Consider the following 21712-nt stretch of genomic DNA (forward strand, 5'->3'; position numbering starts at 1 on the left):
TTTTGTTACCAACTTCATGCAACAAAACAGAATACCCAAAAAAATACCCCATTCCCCTACTACACTAAACATAGATTTTGTGTTCTACCATGGAAAAATAAAGACAAAAAAGGAGAGAGGAACCTTTATTGACCACAAAAATCATTCTCTCATACAATGGAAGATGCATTGCAAAAAAGGTACATTTTTCAGTCTACAAGAATGTTATACTGCATGAAGTAATCAAGTTATCAATCTGTACATAATAAAAGTTATCATCCACTTTAGCTAAGTACTAACATTGGATAAAGAAAAATGCTGCCTTTTAATGGAGATGCTCATGTTGTATTGTAAATTCTCCTGTTTAGTGTTCTTCCCAATCACCCCTGCGATTCTTGCCTTCAAACACCTATGTAAAGAGTAAAACAAAACAATGAGTTTCAAAAAAAGAGTGAACACGTGTAAATGTGTACTAACGTGCAAACGTGAAAACAAATCAAGAAGGAGTAGATAAATGGATGCTAGCAGAGGATATAATACAGAGGATGGAGGAGGGGGTAGAATGCATGAAGAAGGCGATGCAGCGCGCACACCAATCAGCAATTCAGCATACCCAAACATCATGGGGACAGGTAAACTTACCAACATTACTGTTTACATATCATCATGGAATGAAAAACCCAGTCTTATACTTTACTATTGAAGTGGGTTTGAAACTTACCAGCATTGGTGCACACATATTACCAGGTCCAGAAAATGCAAATTACCAGGGTTTTTTAGGCATAAAGAATAGTTTACTATTGAAGTGGGTTTGAAACTTACCAGCATTGGTGCACACATATTACCAGGTCCAGAAAATGCAAATTACTAGGGTTTTTTAGGCATAAAGAATAGCTTACTATTGAAGTGGGTTTAAAACTTACCAGCATTGGTGCACACATATTACCATGTCCATAGGATGCAAATTACCATGGTTTTTTAGGCAGAAAAGAATGCTTTACTGTTGAAGTTGGTTTGTAAATTATCAGCATTGGTGCACTCATAATACCAGGTTCAGAGTATGCAAATTACCAGGGTTGTTTAGGCATGAAAAAGAAAGATACATTCACTGAATCTTCAGAAAACTACCATGATGGAAAACTGTTATTTATCATGTAATATTCCACTAATCTACCATGCCAAAATGCAAGTGCTCGGGCAATCAGCCCAAACAACAGCTTGCCCAGTGGTGGAACAAGTGCACATAGTGCTGGAACAAATGCAAGCACAAGAGTTGGGAGCCTTGGAGAGCAGACAATAAGTGAACCAGCAACTCCAGAATCTGCTGGGATCGATGCTGATATGGAAGGCAGCAACATGGAGGCATATTCCACACCTAAGCCACCTTTGCAAGGGACAAAATTTGACACCATGGAGAGCGCACGTGACCACTACAGCACCTACGCGCGCAGAATTGGCTTTGCAATTAGGCAGCAATTCAAGAAAGAGAGGATTGATGGAACTATAAGCAGGGTGCTACTAGTTTGTACAAAATATGGCAAACGACGCAAGGACATGGATGAGCTGCAAGATGTGGAAAACCCAGACAACATTGTCAAGAAGAGGAAAAAAAGAAAGTTGTTAGGACTGAATGTGAAGCACACATGTACCTATCCCACGATGATGCATGGTGGACTGTTGACCGTTTCGAGGACACCCACAATCACCCCCTGATCAAAAAGCCTTCCCTAACAAAATTCTTATCATCACATCGGTACATTCCAAAGGAGGAGCAGGACTTCTTGAGGGTTCTGCACGGATGCAACATTGAGACTGCGAGGCAGATGCAGCTGATGTCATGGTTCTACGGGAGCGCTAAAGATGTACCCTACACGACACAAGACATTGCTAATCAACGAGCTTAGTTCCGCTTAGAGCACCGCCACAAGGACGTTGGGAGAACAATTGCATACTTCCAAGAGATGAGGGCCAAAGATTCATATTTCTACTGGAGAATCAAACTTGATGATGAGGACAGGGTTGAGAAGTTGTTATGGATAGATGGCGCATCACACAGGGCATATGCAAAGTATAATGACTGTTTGTCGTTTGACACGACATACGTGACAAACATGTACAAGATGCCGTGTGCACCATTCATTGGAATTAATAACCATGGTCAATCCATCCAGTTTGGGTGTGGCTTCGTTCAAAACGAACTAAAGGAAAACTTTGTCTGGCTGTTTAACACATTCCTCCATGCAATGGGTGGTGTTGCCCCTAAAAACATCATCACAGACCAGGACTTTGCAATGAGGAGTGCAATCGACGAGGTCTTCTTGAACATAATACACAGAAATTACCGCTGGCATATAATGAAGAAGGCGCAGGAGAAACTTGGAAAACTTATGGCTGATGATAAACCACTAAACAGGGCGTTCAAAGACTGTGTCGACAACAACTTGACTGGTACGTACCTAATCTGTTGACCCATTTTAATTACCATGCAGCAAACTTGAGAAGCCATATAAATATATGTGATGCACAAGTTACCATGCGTGGGTGTACACAAGTTACCATGATGTAGTTGGCTATATTACCAGGGGACAGTCACATATGTTGATACCAACTTGTGGTTTAGGAAAGTTACCAGATCTGGAAAAACTGTTCAATAAAGTTACCGTCTAACAACTAAGAAAAGTTACGAGCATACTTTTACTTTAATTACCAATGATTGTGTATGATGTTGTAATTGTCTAATGTTTTGTGTATCACAGAGGAAGAGTTTGAAAACAAATGGTGGGCAATGATGGATGAACATGGCCAGATCGACAATGAAAATTTTCAATGGCTGTGGGAAAATAGGAAATGTTGGGCCCCAATGTACTACATGAAGCATTTCTTTCCATTCTTGAAGACAACTGCAAGGAGCGAGGGATTCAATACTGTGCTCAAGAAGTACGTGAACCCCAACAACTCATTGATTGAATTCGCAACTCAATACACTGCAATCCAGGAGAAAGTAATGGTGGCTGTGGCGAAAGAGCAAGTGGACACAATTTACAAAGAGGCAGACATGTATTCGTTGAACCCAGTCAAGTTACAGATGTGAGGGATATACACACAAAATCTGTTCTCCAAGTTCCAGGTAGAGATGAAGCTAAAGACTGCTTACGGATGCGACACTTTGCAAGATGGAACCTTCAGGATGTGGTCGCTCCGAGGCATACTACCAATGTATGGGGATAGGGACTACCATGTGCAGGCGAACAAGGATGAAGGGGTATACGCATGCACTTGCTGCAAGTTTGATCGCGATAGGCTATTATGCGCACACATACTACGAGTAATGGAACAGATTAGAGTCTACAAGATACCAAGGAGGTATATCCTGGATAGGTGGACATGGGATCCAGAAGAGGATCTTGTTCAGCCTGATTACCAACAGCCAATAGTTAACAAGGGTATGACAGAGGAAGGGAAAAATATCATGAGATATACATCTATTCTGAATGATTTCAAGGAACAAGAAAAAGACGCTTGCACTACTAATGAAGGGATGACATTGGCAAGGAAACATGTTAATGCTTTCAGAGATGACATGGATGCACTAAAAAAGAGGCAGCTAAAGAAAGCAAGAAAGGAAAAAGATGAGGGAAAATAAGCACAAATGTTTTCTTCACCACCAGGGACTAGTGCCACTAAAGGTGTCCCAATAGCGCATCAAGGAAGCATTCCTGTCACGCATGTGTCTGGCAATATTTTCCAGTTCCAGGGCTCATATGCCGAGGGATCCCAATCATCAAACACAAGAGTGATACTAGACCCACCAAAGTCTACTACGAAAGGGCGTCCAAGAGAGAAAAGATTCCAGCACCCATTTGACATTGCAAAGCCAAAAAAAGAGAGGAAGTGTAGAGTTTGTGGGTCGACAGAACATGATAAACGCAAATGTACCTCACCCATCCCGCACTGAGAAATGCAAGTTAGATGGGCATTGAAATGCAAGTTAGAGATTTTACTTATCAATTTTACCGATTTTATTGTGTAAAACCGTGTCGAGACACCATGTAATGAAAAGGTATCAGCACTGAAACATGTAAGTTATCATCCAGAATGTAATGTGGATTTTCAGAAATGAGAATGAGATTAGTTATCGTTCTTTGTTTGTCAGCAAAATGTTATGACACAATGAAAAAGAAAGTTATCAGCACCTGTTACAGTATGTTATCAGCATTGACTATCATAATTATCAGCAAAAAATGTATAAAAAAGATAGTAATCAGCCCAGAAAAAAATGTATAAAACTATCATCGTTCTTAAACATAAAACTTATATTGGTGCAAATTTCTCACATCAATTACTCCTTATTGAACAAGTGATAACGCCATTGCGTGCATTTGTTAAGAGGATGGTCCAGCCACATGCTTGTCAATATCTTCCTCAGCGCCGGGATCTGCTCCTTAGTTATTGTCGGGATATTTTTACCATCCCAGAACTCCAAGATCTTGAACGCGAAGAAACCGCAATCAGTGCTGTAAGGAAAAAAATAAAAATGTGTTAAAAAGCAAAATAAGATAAGCAAAAAGCTGAACAAACTTTTAAAATGCTACAGTACTAAGTTACCGGGTATTTAGTTGAAAAAAATGATGGAGTACTAGCCAAAAAAACTAACCCATTATCCTGTTTGAACACATCGATGTACACAAGATCATAGTCTTGGATCTGCTTACTCGAGTCCTTGTACGCAATCAACCAGGCTTTTTTAATGCCATTCATAAGGTTCGTCGCATGTGTGATGAGCGAAGGGCTATCTTGTGGACGAAGAGAATCAAGAACTTCAAATCATTTTTCCTTGAGATTAAGGCACAAGACATACCAATGCCCGTCCTTTGGTAGAGGTCCCAACTTTTGCAGTGTTGGAAACAATAGCTGTTAAAAAAATGTGAACACATGAACACAAGAAGTTATCAATGCATTTACATTTAAAAAGGCAAAGTTATCAGGACACTGACAACATATGTTACCAGTAGACATACATGAAAGTTACCACAGAAAGGAAAAATGTGAACACATGAACACAAGAAGTTATCAATGCATTTACAGTTAAAAAGGCAAAGTTATCAGGACACTGACAACATATGTTACCAGTAGGCATAGATGAAAGTTACCACAGAAAAGTAACATAACTAGGTACCAGCTAAAATTCTTTAATGGTACGATGTCTGACAAAACCAAAATAAGAGCCTGATAAAATTGCCTGTTAGACCAACTAAAAAACAGCTTGTACGATTTAAAAGAAGAAAAGTATGTAGTTTACGTAAAAAGTTGTACCAGATTTTGGTGACTAAGTATGTAGTTTGCATCACAACGGAAATGTTTGATTAGGAACTTGCTCGTCATATCATGTATGAGAAGATATACTGACAACAACCATGGAAAAATGATCTTCCCTGGGGGTACAGAATCAGAAAGAGTTCGGATGTGGAGCTCTGCAATATTATTTGAAACTTGACCACCTTCTATCACACTATTAGCGAGCTCCTCCAATGTGACCCACCGCCCATCGATGTCAATAACCCTAATACTGAAAAGCAAACAAAGAAAAAAATAGTATATAAGCAAATGTTTTGCTGGTGAGGGGTTAAAATACTAGAGAAAAGGAAAACAGTAAATGTCATTACTGTTTTATCTTGGAGTCAACTGAATCAGTGGTGTTCTTGATAACTTCTGCGTAAATAACCTCTTCGAGTACAGATGCTGTGTGGCCACAATATGGAGGCAAAAGGAACTGCGATGGGCGGCTTACCCTAACTTTCCAAATGTAAGATTTAGGAGTCACACTGGCTGAATGATTACCATAGGGAGGTTGAATAACTGGTGTAGCAAATTCAGGGCTGGTGGGGTGGTCTAGAAGAGAAGTGAGGGGAGTTATCAGAGTTGGGAATGGTGGAAAGAAATATTATGGGGAAACAAAAAGAAAAGAAGTTATCAGAGTTTAGAGCAGTAAATTATCAACATGGAGATAATGATGTTATCAAGGTTGGCAGTCGGAAAGAGTTTGTTAAATAAAATCTTCCTATCAGTACCTTTTACAGAACCGTAATTTGCTTTTGCTCTAACAGTGGCACGTTCGACTTCTTCAACCCACATAATTACATCGTCGTCTTCAACATCTGCATCATAAACTCGAAATCGACGCTCTTCAAAAAGTTGCGATCAGGTCAGTTTGTGAACTGATGAAAGGAATGTCTAATATGTGGAAAAACTGCTAAAGAATAAAGTGATAGATAGTACAAAATGATGATAGAATTACCGTAGAGAGAAAAAGGGAAGAAAATGAGGGGGGTCAGGATAGTTAAAGGGGTAGCATAAAATGTATTAGAATGGTTTGTCTGTGCATGCAGGGAAAGGAAGGGGAGGGGTGTATTTACAGCATCAATAAAGGAAACAAAAGTGGTTGGAGTTATCAGCATGGTGATAGCAGAAGAAGTTATCAGGGTATGATCACAAAAGTTACCATCTTAGTAACTAGTTAGCAAAAAAATGAGAACATGTAGGTATCTACTTAGAACAAAAAAATACTAGCACAAAATTCGCAAAAAGTTATCATGGTGAAAGTTCCCATACGATAAAAATGGTAAGCTAGAAAACAAGGTACAAATATCTTTCATGTAGGGCGATGTATTTATCAGTTAAAAGTAGAGCGATATAATTATCAGTCATATGTTAGCATGGGGATAGCATAAGTTACCACACAAAAGGTTGAAGTTATCAGCATGGTGATAGCAGAAGTTATCAGGGTATGATCATAAATGTTACCATTTAATTAGCTAGTTAGCAAATAATTATCAGTCGGATGTTAGTAAAAGTTACCAGGAAAAATGAACAATAATAATCACGTATAATACATCCACACACCAGGCAACATAAAAAGTAAAAGAGCGCAAATGTGAAACGAAAACACATAGTTCATTACATAGCACACACGCAAAAGCATAAGTCATTACATGTGAGAGGGGGGGAGGTTGTCCATACATAGGATAAAAAGAGCATGAATATACACACAAGTATCAAACTAAAAGCATAAAAAAGGTCTTCGAAAAGCAGACATCCATCCTATCACTCTTTTGTGATAAAGCGAAGACATGTATATGCCTTCACTTACCAAGGTCAGCAGGCTCAGATTCTGAAAACGGATTGGAGTAAATAGGATTATCTTTTGCATTCTTTAAATCTCGTGGTGCAGCCGCCATATGATCAATTGGGGGTGCTGCTGCTCGGTCTTGGGGAGCATTGTTAACCGTTGGGGCCACTGCTGGTGCTTGAGTTGTCGAAACAACCACTGGGGGCGGTGTTGGTACTGCAGCTGGAACTGCGGTCGTCATATTAATATCTGGTCCGGGCGGTGTGGGGCCAAAATCTAGGCCAAGAGAGCAAGATGGTGGGGTGAAATCCCAGTAGGCCCTATCAGCAACAACATCTTCTACATCTGCAATGATGCTGAATTCTTGGGCGGCGACTTGGTCATCCCCAGGTTGAGCTTCAACAAACACTGCATCTTCAGATTCAAATGGTTCTGCCACATTGGATTGGGAAGATTCAACTTGAGCTTGAACAACACATGGTATTTTGACAGGAGCTTGGTCATCTTCAGCTACAGCAGCGGTCATTGGAGGAGCAATTCCTTGAACTTGATGAGCAGAAGTTTCAGCTACGGTAGCGCTCGTTGAAGGAGCAATTCCTTGAGGTTGATCAGCAGAAGTTTCAGCTACAACAATGCTCATTGGAGGAGCAATTCCTTTAGGTTGATCAGCAGAAGTTTCAGCTTCAGTGCCAATAACAACATTGGCAATTTCTTCTACCACTTGAGTAATAGTGGCTGCTGCCGTGAGCTCATCCACAGCTCCAGAACCAGCATCTGGTGAATTCCTCATAGGGGCATTATCTTCCACAACATCTATTGGAGAACTGACCACGGGGGAGTCTTCAAAATCATCTTTCGCGTCCTTGGGAGCAAAACGAGGAGAAGACCTAGTTGCAACTGCAACTGTAGAAGACTTCTTAACCTTCCTCACAGTAATCTTGGTCTTCTTGCTGCACACAAAGAAAAATAAACACGGACATCAACAGCTTATAAAAACAGTAGTTACCAGCTTATATTAACATTAGTTATCAGATTATATTTGCATACAACAGCTAAAAATAACATTAGTTACCAGCTTATATTGACAGAAGTTAACAGCTAAAAAATAACTTTAGTTACCAGCTTGTATTCAAATTATTTGACAGCTTAGGGCCATATTGGTTATGCACATAATGCAAAAAATCAACATCGTCACGAATCATTAATGAAGATGGTAACTATGAAGATAACTAAGTTACCAACAAATTTATCATGCTAAAAAACAGTAAATATTGTAAGAGCTTTGACTATAAAAACTACCAGTCATTCCCGTACAGATTATGATGCCACGCATAAAAGAGTTAAATTACCGGTATATATTCACCTAATTTACAAATGAAAAATAAACAAATAGAGAAAATCATTTAGATATCATATAGCAAGGAAAAATAACATTCATAATCACCTGCGTGACGTGCCAGACGGGTCAACATCTGCCGAAGAACGTGCAGGATTAATAGGTATCTCCTCAGACGTGACACCCACACTTCTAGACCGCATTTGCTGAAGGTCGGCAACACTAATAGATGGAGCATTCGAACACCTGACAAGTTATTATTTGAAAAAGGATATAGTGCACGTGAGAAAAATGTTACCGTAGACAAATAACACATGCTTACCAGCATATAACTAATAAAATTATCATGCAAACAAAGTTAAACTACATATTGTTCAAATAAAAAACTGAAGTTATTATCGTGAAAATAGCTACTGAAAGTTATCAGCCTTAACATGATATAATTACTATCCTTTCTAGAAAAAAACACAAGCTTGATAAGAAATAGAAACTATCCAGACATATTTGCTACTAATTATCAGAAGCTAGGTGCTAGGAAAAGTGATAACACAAAAGAGTAACAACAAGTAAGTATGTACACAAAGAAAAATAAACATGGACATCACCAGCTTATAAAAAACATTAGTTACCAGCTTATATTAACATTAGTTATCAGATTATATTTGCACACAACAACTAAAATATAACATTAGTTACCAACTTATATTGACAGAAGTTACCAGCTAAGAAATGCAATATAACAAATGAAAATAAAAAGAAATCAACTAGCAGATGATAAGAAACTCACTTGCAAGGATGTTGCTTCTTCCGCGTGGGATTGGCAATTACTGAGTTAGTGCCCTTATCAGGGCCTACAATGCCAAGCTCATTGATGATTATTGCCTTGATAGAACGATGTGTATCATCCAACGACGGCTGGTCAGAAACAGTTGTACCAGTGGCCATGGGCGGAGAAGGTAGGCGTAATTTCTTGCGACGCCTGGAAGATTGCTTTTCCAAGTTACGGATGAGAGAAGAACCGCACCTCGTCACAGAAGCATCAACAACAGCATCGTTTTGAGTATCCGTCATATCTGGCTGGTTATGCAATCCATCACTAGATACATTCCCGGAACATGCAGTAAGCATAATCTGAGACTCGAGAGGCTGATCGGTTCCTGTAGTAGCAGTTGCATCAATTCCGGCTGACCTTACCGACACATTGGCAGTTGCAAACATGGTTGCACCCACATCTGCATTCGCTGCACCACTACCTGAAGCATCATGGGCATTCGGTCCAGCACTACCCCCACTACCTGAAGCCTCATGGGCGTTCGGCCCACCTGAAGAACCATGGTAATGAACGTGAAAATCTAGATCTTCGTCAGAGTGACCATCACCGCCACCATCACTATCCTCATGATCAGAATCTGAAACTTCGACAGCTTGCTTGTCGGTATCTTTTACTTCACGCGAGCGGGATGCAGGACGGGTGCTTTAGTTGGTTCTCTAACACACGGGATATCCATGAGCTGTCTTCAACATCCAAGGACATGAACTCATTAACAAGACCACCCAGGAGGCCAACCATGCCAGACGAAAAGCGACCCACAATAGCAGAAGCTTTAGCAAGTTTCTGATAGAAAATCATGAATGAAAAAACAAATAATCAGGTTGTGAGAGACATTAAGTACCATGCAAAAACAACTAAAAATACCACACAAAGATAAGTTAAAATGAAGTTATTCCAAAGTGAGAATCTAAAAAAATAAAAAAGTTACCATCCTAAAAACAGAACAAGTTACCAGGTCTTTATAACAATATTTACCAGGAAAAGGAAAACAAAAATACCCAAACGCACTAAAAAGATTAAAAATACCTGTTCAGAACAGTTTTGCGGTGCATGAACACGCATGAATTTATCTAGACCTTGTAAACCACCAAACAAGCAATAGTCTTGACCATATTGGGGCTTAAGCTGAAAAAAATATGATAAAAAACAAATTAAGATCTTGATAAAAAAGATGGCAATACATAGAAGGTAAGAAAAATGACGAATGGGAAATCACCGGTAATTTCCCATAAGAAAGCTTGTCCCTCTGGACATCCATCCGGAGAACTTTTGATGCCAACTCATTCATCCACACATTAATTGCAAAAGGACCATTAGGCAATATGATATCAAGGCCAGTTAAGTCAATAGCATCTATATACAGAAGCTGGAAAAACAGAAAAGGTCGTTACAATCTAGCTGTTTGGCGGAATAAGACGTACAATCCAAATATCATGGGAACAAAAAAAGAATAGGGGGACTAACATTGTAGAATAGGAGGCAACCCGTCGTAGGCTTTCTTTTTGAAAGGGCTTTGTGAAGCTGATCCGCAATAAATTTGCACCAGTTGAGGTTTTTTACATTGCCAATATTTTGCTGCAAAAAAAAAGAAAGCACATGAAACCTAGAGGAATGTATGCAGACAAGTTAGCAGGGGACATAAGTAGATACTTATAACACTATTAAAGCATTGAATCACCAAGTACATAAGCACACAATTACCACATTATTGAGAAGTAAGTCAAAATTACCATATTGCAAGGCATAAATAAATTATCAGGTGCATTACTAAATAATTACCATACTTTTAGAAAAAGTTATCAGGCGCATTAGTACATAATTACCACACCATCAGAAAAAGTTATCACGTGCATCACTATGTAATTACTACACCTTCATAAAAAGTTATCCGGTGCATTACTATATAATTCCTACACCTTCATATAAAGTTATCAGGTGCATTACTACATAAATATCACACTTCAGATCACAGGAAAATCAAAGGGACAGAAATTACCACACTCCAAAAATCAGGGAAAGTTATCAAAGTGCATATGTGCATAATCATCAGACTAAGAACCAAAAAATTACCAGGTAGAAAATCAGAAAAGAAAAGCGATAAAAAGCATGAACTAGAAAGATAGCCAGATGTTCTTACCAACACAGGATACCATCTGGTGCTGATCTTGTTCGAAGTCGTCGGCGCCATCACGGTGCTGGCAGCAAGCACAAGCCACAAGCGCTTGAAATTGTCGTCATGACGGTTAGTGCTCAGGATAAGGTTTAATACATCCACAGTTTTAGGAGCATGTCCAAGATCACCAAAAAGATATCCCGCAAGCTTAAGCTCTGCATCTGTAGGAACCTTGAAATCCACCGCAATATCACCTCGGGGCACACCCATTATACGATGCACAGACTCTTCACTGACCGGTAACCTTCCGTGACCGAGTACAACAACCTCACGGGAATCAGGGTCGTATAGACCAGCAAGCCATTGAGAAAGCCGATTGAACAGATTATCACACTTGATATTCCGCAGACTAGTGAAATCCATGTCATCGATCGCGGCCATTCTCTCATCTGACATATCCTTACAGGCAGTCACAAGAGCACTAGGGGAAGCCCTATTCTGATCTGCGGGAGGCTTATGCTTCTTTAAGGGGTTCACCTCCTCAAAGTCATCATCTAATTTGCGCTTCCTTGGCATCTTGACCTGACACACAAGAATAACAAAGAGAAAAAGTGAGCATAAAGGATGCATAGCTATTGAATTAATAGTCACACACCTATTCTTATGATACATTGGTAACTTGTGAACATACAACAAGATAACTCATCCACAACAGAGAAGGACGAAAAAGAGGACATGTATGCTTCTACTAGATATTGAATACCTGATTTTTTTTGCTTACGATACATCGATAAAATGTATGTATCAGGCAAGATAACTTATGCAAAATAGGGATGGCAACAACTTACACACAAACACATATATTGGACATCACATCACTAAGTATTAAAAAATCAGTGACATGAAATTTTTTACAGTGGACTCCTGATAAATTATTCACATCACTGATGGTAATATTCACAATTAAAGTTCAGGTAAGTTAAATGATGGCACATCCATCAGTTAGAAACACAAAATGCATCATGAAACGAGACAGCACTGGTAGTGCTAGAACAAACAATCCATCATGACAATCTAAACACAACGAGATGAACTGCATATAAAACACACAAACAATATGGGATTATCATCAACAACCTAATTATACTAGTGGTAGTTCAATGCCTTCACTGCAACCATAAGAGCATGATAAAACGGAGCCCAACATAGATACAGAGTGAGGAGAGTCGTTGTAAAATCCCCGCACCAAACCCTACCGGCGACCAAAATAACGGCAGAAATCATCATAGGATAACGCCGTCGAATTATGAACAGAGACATAATGGTTATGCATCTAGAGAAAACCCTATAAATCAGAATCAAGCCGCGTAGCAGAGGGGATCAGTTCAAAAATTACGGCAACTACCCACGGAATCGAAAACGGCAAATTAAGCATTAAAACGATGTGCATGCAAAACAGGGACTAACAAATAGCAAATGCACCACGAATTGAACGTATTGGGCGCATTCCTCGTCTGTTCTAACCTGCGACCAACACGACGAACATCCCGCCACTAATGGCGTCGAGAAACAAAGCACGAACTACTCGGGCGGATGTGGGGGAGGGGGGATTGAGTCGAGACTAACCAGTGGAAAAGAACACTGGCGTTGAGAATCGGACGGAGAAGGAGTCGCCGCTCGCCGTCGACAGAGAAAGAGCGCTGGCGGAGCGGCCGAGAACCAAAGAGCGGAGTAGAGCGCGGTTGCCGAATGAATTGAGGGAGTGGTGGGGGAGGGAGGAGTTACGCATCGGGGGGGGGGGGAGACGGTTCGAGCGATGCGGGCGTGGAGCGATGGCCCACACAGCAGCGACAGAAAAAAAGAAATGGCTCGCTGGAACGCGTAGCGCGCGTTGGATTAAATTGGACGGCATCCAGGTGGTGTGGCGTTTTTACAATCTGTCACAGGTGTGCCAAATACATTTTTCGTATATATATATATAGGAAAAATAGATACTATCACCTAGTGGTAGTTACCACCACCCTAGCTGCCCTCCGATATCTTCAGATCTGAGCGTTGATTAACGGGTTTGGTTTCACAAGTTTTCAGACTTTCTCTACCGGAGAAAATGACCGGCCCGTACCCCCACCCCACCCACCCGATTTATGTGGGAAGATAATTACCATATAACTACCTCCAGTGAAACGAGCAAGCTATATATCAAAATATATCCACCGGCCGCTGGCGTCAGGCATCCTTATGCATACTAGAATCGATCTAATGCTGATGCATGTAGGATTTGGATTGCTAATTTAGAAGAGAAGCATTCATGGATGCATGCAATTGACCAACGACAGTGCATCAGGACGCATCAACTAACCGTACAAACATAATGTACATGACATTCTCCATACTACATGCGTACATATATATACTCCCTTCAAAAAAAAATATGTGTCCACTAACGAATCTGTAACACATAGTCCCGTCTGAATTTCCTAAAAAAAGTACTCCTATCTAAACAAAAATACATACAAAGTCAGCAACTCCATAAATATCTCGTTTATATTATATATGCACAACAGTCCACCGTATATACTACATACACCATTCTAAAATAAGAAGTATATTTCTTCATACTACAAGACACATATACTCCACCCTCCATAAAAAAGCATATATACTCCATGTTTTAAGAAATACATACTCCATACTCTTGGTGGTTCCCAATACTAAGTTCAAAATTAATATACTACATACTTTTTTTTTCTTGACAGTTCATACAATATACTACATACTAAAAAAACTATATCTACTTCAAAAAGGTATACTACATACTCTCTGTGAAAAACAATTATATGTAGACATGCACATACTCCATGTGAAAATTTATAAATATACTCCATAATATAGCAGTATAGTAGTATGTAGTACATACCATAATTCTGAAACGAACTATAAATTACATACGAAATACTACTTTTTTGGCACACATATATATTTTGTGCATTCACGTAAAAGAGTATTAATACTCCAGCTTGGTGTTAATAATCCGTACTCAAATAATCAAATGCTTATACTTCACACTCCAATTTTACTTAGTAGTGCATACTCCATACTACAAAAGTTACATGTTAAAACTCCATACTACAGGTATACATGGGGAGTGAGTATACTCTATGCGGTTCTAAAAAAGACAATATATTTCGTACTATAATAGAAGAATCAAAAAAGAGTTATACGTCCCCATACTACCTTTTTCCAACAAAAAATACTTGTTAAAAAAAGAGAGATAAATACGTACTCTGGATAAAAAAATTACCATCCATCTACGGTGCTTATCAAGAATAATCAGCACCACTTAAAGAAAAAGAATAATTAGCTTCACGTTCACAGGCTTATCCGATGAAAATATTGTTGTACGCACCCAAGATTGAGGAGATCGTTGCAACAGCCTGCCACCCGCTTGCCGGATTATTTAATAATAAAAACTGAATTAGTTTCTGCCTACTAAATTGCATTGGCACCCGTTAACAGTATCCATTACCCGGTTGATTTGATGCCACGTTTGAGGGACGAGGAAGAGGGACACGTGGAGGCCAAAGAAGGTGATGGTAACTACCACTGCTTGTAGATAAAAATTATCATATATATATATATATATATATATATGTATATATATATATATATATATATATATATACCAGGACTTGATTGGTTTCGTTTATATATGTATAAATGCACAGAACGAGGCCACTTTTTCACTGATTTCATGTACATTAATTGTTTTCCAGTCATAACACACATATTTGTATTGCTCTTCCAAGTATTTACGTTTATTTTCTACAACAGGAATGCAGGCACAGCATCCAAGACGGAGGACGGACTCAATGGTAGAATCGCCAGACTCGAGTCATCATTGAAAGCAAAGAGCGGCTGCGTAAAAGGCTTCCGTGAAACTGTAGAGAGTGGATGAATAGACGTCAGTGAATTATCCAGATTTTTTCTTCTTCTTCCTTTGCACGCACACCACACATACATTGCTCTATTAGAACCATCATTGTTCCCCTGCTGAATCGTGTTCGTTAACCGGTTAGAGCTGCTCGAGCCGCGGCTGTGAAAGTCGATGAGCTCAGATGTGCCATCGAGGAGGAACTGTTTGGGGAACTTCCCTATCCACCTGCTTCCGGCAGTCCTTTTGTGGATAGATCATTTAGCCGTGAAGTTGCATGTGGTCAACAACGCTATCTGACCAATGCCAATGTTTCTTGAGATTTGTCGACTTTTTTTTAGAGAAAAGACACAAAGGCTTGACTTCAAATTAATGAAGCCATCAGCCGGCCGACTAGGATACAAGTGTCGAATTATAAAGTAAAAGACTTGACAAAAACTAAAATATTACATGCCAAATTCACTACGACCAGGAGTCGCATAGAAAACTATGATCAAGCCGCCGAAGGCCTCGCACGTCAAGAACAATAGGGCCGAAGCCACTCGATGACAGAAAATTGCCGTGGACATGAAGATCCAAACTGCTTGAAGGAAAATATCGACTCCGCTGCCTGCCGCCTCGGGCCACTGCTGGAGGGAGACCACTATCTCCCCTTTGTCACGACCATGCCAAATGTGCAAACGCCACCATCAGTCGGCAACCAACCATCGAACAAGGCGAGGAACCGCTGAAAGATGCGGAAGAACCCACACGCCACCACCAACGCCAGCAACCAAGGGAGCCGAGCACTGCCGCCCGCCACCCACCACCACGCACTAGACCCACAACCCCCAACCACCCCTTGAACGGCACCTGCAAGGAAAACCGAGCCGCCAGAATGCCTCCTCCGTCCGGTCAAAGACTTTCGCCCAGAGAAGAAGGGGGACAAACTTGGAAGCTCGACCCACCCTCAAGAGGGGGAACTACACCAGAGCGCTGCCGGCATTGAGGTCAACGAGAAATCGACCAGGGGTTTCCCCCGTTCCAAGACACCACCCCCATCCTTGATGGCCAGATTTGACAGGCCAACCACCAGATTGGCGAGAGGAGACCACCAAGAGGGGAAGGGGTCGGGACGAAGAAGAGATGCTCGCTGTTGTAGCAAAACTTCGCCGCCCACATGGCCAGAAGGGACAACCAGTACCCGTGCTCGCCATCCACCGGAGAGATAGGCGCGATCATCTCCACCCAAGGCTGCCGGCCCGCCGCCCTGGCATACAGAGCCCCTCACACCGGCGCGATGCAGCAGATCCTCGCCGCCACCTTCACGAGAAGACGCGCGCGCGGCAGCTGGCGGGCTCCTCTAGTGGTGGCGTGGAGACGGGAAGGAGGGAGGAGAGGAGGTGGCGTATATGGTTTGGGGCCACTCCCGTGTTGCCCGTGAGGGGTGACGCAAGACCGAGGGGTCGGTTATTCTACCGGGATTGAAATTGGTCTTGTATTGTCGTCTCGAGGAACATTGTTTCTTATCTAACCAATGCCAATGATACCATAAGCTTATGAAATTTTTGATGATCTGAATCATGATGTTTCGCAGGAGATTAGATGCCATTTGCATGACCAGGCACCTCTACCACTAGGAAGAGCTGCACTACGGCTAATAAGATTTGTGACTTAAGCATGTTTGGCTACTACATACAATGCTAATAGAAATAGAGATGATAATTAGAGGGTTGTGTTGTGATGCTGATCATTATGTTTTCCATTTTGCTTTGTTTTCATGGTAAATTTAAGTCATTAATGCTATCCTACTTTTATCACTAACAGGTCAAAGTGCACCTTCTTGATAATACTATTATTGATGGGTTTTAGGTCTATATGATCAACAAATTGCAATTGTCAAGACCTTGGAGCTACCATCTCTCTACCCTTAGATCTGAATCCTTGTGACCCGGCTCCCTCTCGTGGTGACCGACTAGCTGTCAGGCATGCCTTCTCGCTCAGAACTTTGATGGCCACACATGGATCTCCACGTGGGTTTCTGATGATCCAGATATCACAGAGGTATGATGTGGATCCATAGCACTGAGTTTGGAGAGGTGAAATCCATGCTGTGCTCTAGTCTGGGCCTTCGTGAAGAAGTCTGCTAGTTGTAACTCGGAAGGCACATGCTGAAGGCCAATAACATGATCCTGCACAGCAGCGCGCACAAAGAAAGCATCAACACCAATATGCTTGGTAAGCTCATGCTTCACCGGGTCCCGTGCAATACTGATAGCACCTGTACTGTGTGACAAGAGGGTGGTAGGTGTAGTAACAGAAATGCAAAAATCCTCCAGTAACCACCGTAACCAAGTCACCTCTGTCGTCAGAAGAGCCATAGCTCGCAACTCGGCCTCTGCACTCGAACGAGAAACTACAGTTTGTTTCTTCGTCTTCCAGGCAATGAGAGAACCACCAAAAAAACACAGTAAGCAGAAAGTGAACGGCGGTCCGAAGGATCACTAGCCCATGTAGCATCTGAATAGGCTTGAAGCTGTAACGAGCTGGAACAGGGGAAAAAGAGACGACGAGAGATTGTGCCACAAAGATATCGTAGAACACGAAGAAGGTGACTATAGTGAACTGAAGTGGGAGCAGAAACAAACTGACTCAGAATATGGACATGATAGGAGATATCCGGACGTGTGACAGTAAGATAGACAAGACTCCCAACAAGATGACGATAACGCGTCGGATCAGACAAGGGCTCACCATCAGAAGCGCGAAGGTTAAGATTGAGCTCCATAGGAGTTTCAACAGTGCGCTCATCACTAAGAGCCGCACGAGTAAGAAGATCCTGGATATACTTTTCTTGTGAAATAAAAAAGCCATCGGAGGTGGATGAAACCTCAATCCCAAGAAAATAACGAAGAGGACCAAGATCAGACATAAGAAACTGCTCACTGAGGCGGGCCTTGACAAAGGCAATGTACTCAGAATTGTCGCCAGTGATGATCATGTCATCAACATATAGAAGAAGAAGAGTCCTACCACGAGCAGAAAGGTGGACAAACAACGCTGGATCATGAGCACTGGGCAAAAAACCAGCGGTAGTCACCACAGAGGCAAAGCGCTCAAACTAGGCACGGGGGGGCTTGTTTAAGGCCATAAAGAGAGCGACGAAGACGACAAACCATGCCATCAGGAACAGAATACCCAGGTGGTGGCTGCATATAAACCTCCTCGCGCAACTCGCCATTTAGAAAGGCATTCTTCACATCAAGCTGAGACACGGACCAATGGCGAACAGAGGTCACGGCGAGAAGTGTACGGACAGTGGTCATATGGGCCACGGGAGCAAAAGTCTCATCGTAATCATGACCATGCTCTTGCTGAAAGCCATGAGCCACAAGACGAGCTTTATAACGCTCAAGAGAACCATTAGAGCGAGTCTTTATCTTATAGACCCACTTACAAGTGATGGGACGAACACCGGGAGGAAGAGAAACCAGATCCCACATGTCGGTGCGCTCAAGGGCAGCAATCTCCTCTGCCATCGCAAACTGCCATTCAGGATGCACAATAGCATCTCGATAAGAAGTCAGCTCAAGAACGGTCGAAAGACCATAGCGAGAAGGAGAATATCGGTCAGGGGGCGGACAAGGCCGAGAATGAAGACCATAAGTCGGTTGAGAGGAGGAAGACGACACACCAGTAGTGGGCACATCAGTAGACTCATCCACAATACGTGGACGGCGAGTATAATGAAAAGGAAAGGAGGGAAGAGGTGGAACCACTGGAGATGGAGACGGGGAGTGTATCGATGAAGGTGACGAAGGGGAAGGTATTGGTGATGAAGGTGTAGAAGGTGAAGATATCGATGATGAAGGTGGCGAGTCATGTGATGAGGGAGGAGAAGAAACCGTAGGAGAGGACGGCATCGAATCTGCAACAGCGGGACGAGGAGTAGGAATAATGGGCACAGATGGAGGTGTATCTGGAAACGTAAGAAAAGAGATATCCTCTGTGGAAAAGGCTGAGGAGGATGGGCGCGGGTAGAAGGGACGAGACTCATTAAAGGTCACATCCCGAGAAATACGCATCCAACGACCGATGGGATCCCAACACCGATAGCCCTTATGCTCATCGTTGTATCCGAGAAAGACACACTCAACAGACTGAGCGGTCAGTTTGGTGCGTTCACGAGGAGCAAGCAATACATAGCAAACGCACCCAAACAAGCGAACCACCGAATAATCAGGAGAACGACCAGAAAGACGTTCGAGAGGAATTCCGCCCTGTAGGGCAGCAGATGGCTCAATGTTAATGAGATACGTGGAAGTGGTAACAGCCTCAGCCCAGAAGTGAGGCGGAAGAGAGGCAGCGATCATCATCGCGCGTGCCGTCTGAAGAAGGTGACGATGCTTGCGCTCAGCCACACCATTCTGAGCATGAGCTCCAGGGCAAGAGAACTGAGGAAGAGTACCTTGCTCGGCAAGGAATCCTCGTAGCGCATGGGAGATATACTCACCAGCTGAATCTGTGCGAAAAACATGAATAGGAGTGGTAAACTGGGTTTGAAGCATGGCCGCAAATTTTTTGTATATAGATAAGACCTCACTATGAGAAGACATGAAATAGATCCAGGTGTACCGCGAAAAATCGTCTATAAATATAATATAGTAGCGGTGACCCCCTTTTGAAGCAAAGGGGGCCGGACCCCAAACATCAGAGTGAACGAGGTCAAAAGGGCGCTCGGACATCGACTCACTGTGAGGATACGTGTGACGCCCCCGATTTAATCGTACACTAATCATGCACGCAAATATGTACGATCAAGATCAGGGACTCACGGGAAGATATCACAACACAACTCTACAAATAAAATAAGTCATACAAGCATCATAATACAAGCCAGGGGCCTCGAGGGCTCGAATACAAGTGCTCGATCATAGACGAGTCAGCGGAAGCAACAATATCTGAGTACAGACATAAGTTAAACAAGTTTGCCTTAAGAAGGCTAGCACAAACTGGGATACAGATCGAAAGAGGCGCAGGCCTCCTGCCTGGGATCCTCCTAAACTACTCCAGGTCGTCGTCAGCGGGCTGCACGTAGTAGTAGGCACCTCCAGTGTAGTAGGAGTCGTCGTCGAAGGTGGCGTCTGGCTCCTGGACTCCAACATCTGGTTGCGACAACCAAGAAGAAAGGAAAGGGGGAAAAAGGGGGAAGAAAGCAACCGTGAGTACTCATCCAAAGTACTCGCAAGCAAGGAACTACACTACATATGCATGGGTATATGTGTAAGGAGGCCATATCAGTGGACTGAACTGCAGAATGCCAGAATAAGAGGGGGATAGCTAATCCTGTCGAAGACTACACTTCTCGCAGCCACCGTCTTGCATCAAGTAGAAGAGAGTAGATTGAAATCCTCCCAGTAGCATCTCCAAATAGCATCTCATAGCATAATCCTACCCGGCGATCCCCTCCTCATATCCCTGAGGTAGAGCGACCACCGGTTGTATCTGGCACTTGGAAGGGTGTGTTTTATTAAGTATCCGGTTCTAGTTGTCATAAGGTCAAGGTACAACTCCAAGTCGTCCTGTTACCGAAGATCACGGCTATTCGAATAGATTAACTTCCCTGCAGGGGTGCACCACATAACTCAACACGCTTGATCCCATTTGGCCGGACACACTTTCCTGGGTCATGCCCGGCCTCGGAAGATCAACACGTCGCAGCCCCACCTAGGCAAAACAGAGAGGCCAGCACGCCGGTCTAAACCTAAGCGCACAGAGGTCTGGGCCCATCGCCCATAGCACACCTGCACGTTGCGAGGGCGGCCGAAAGCAGACCTAGCCTAGTGGCGTTCCAGTCCAATTCGGCGCGCGCCGCTCCGTCGCTGACGTCTGAAGTGCTTCGGTTGATACCACGACGTCGGGATACCCATAACTACTCCCACGTAGATGGTTAGTGCGTATAGGCTCGTAGCCGACTCAGATCAAATACCAAGATCTCGTTAAGCGTGTTAAGTATCCGCGAACGCCGAACAGGGCCAGGCCCACCTGTCTCCTAGGTGGTCTCAACCTGCCCTGTCGCTCCGCCACAAAGTAACAGTCGAGGGCCGTCGGGAACCCAGGCCCACCTCTACCGGGATGGAGCCACCTGTCCTTTCAGCCCCCTCGTCAGAATCACTTGCGGGTACTCAATGAGCTGACCCGACTTTAGTCACCATCTGTATAGTATGTATGTATGTATAGTATATACCCGTGATCACCTCCCAAGTGATCACAGCCCGATAGTATAGCAAGGCAGACTGACAAGAATGTAGGGCCAATGATGATAAACTAGCATCCTATACTAAGCATTTAGGATTGCAGGTAAGGTATCAACAGGTGTAGCAACAATGTCAGGCTATGCATCAGAATAGGATCAA

The sequence above is a fragment of the Triticum dicoccoides genome, chromosome 3A, assembly GCF_002162155.2.
Source record: "Triticum dicoccoides isolate Atlit2015 ecotype Zavitan chromosome 3A, WEW_v2.0, whole genome shotgun sequence".
In the NCBI taxonomy this organism is placed as follows: domain Eukaryota; kingdom Viridiplantae; phylum Streptophyta; class Magnoliopsida; order Poales; family Poaceae; genus Triticum; species Triticum dicoccoides.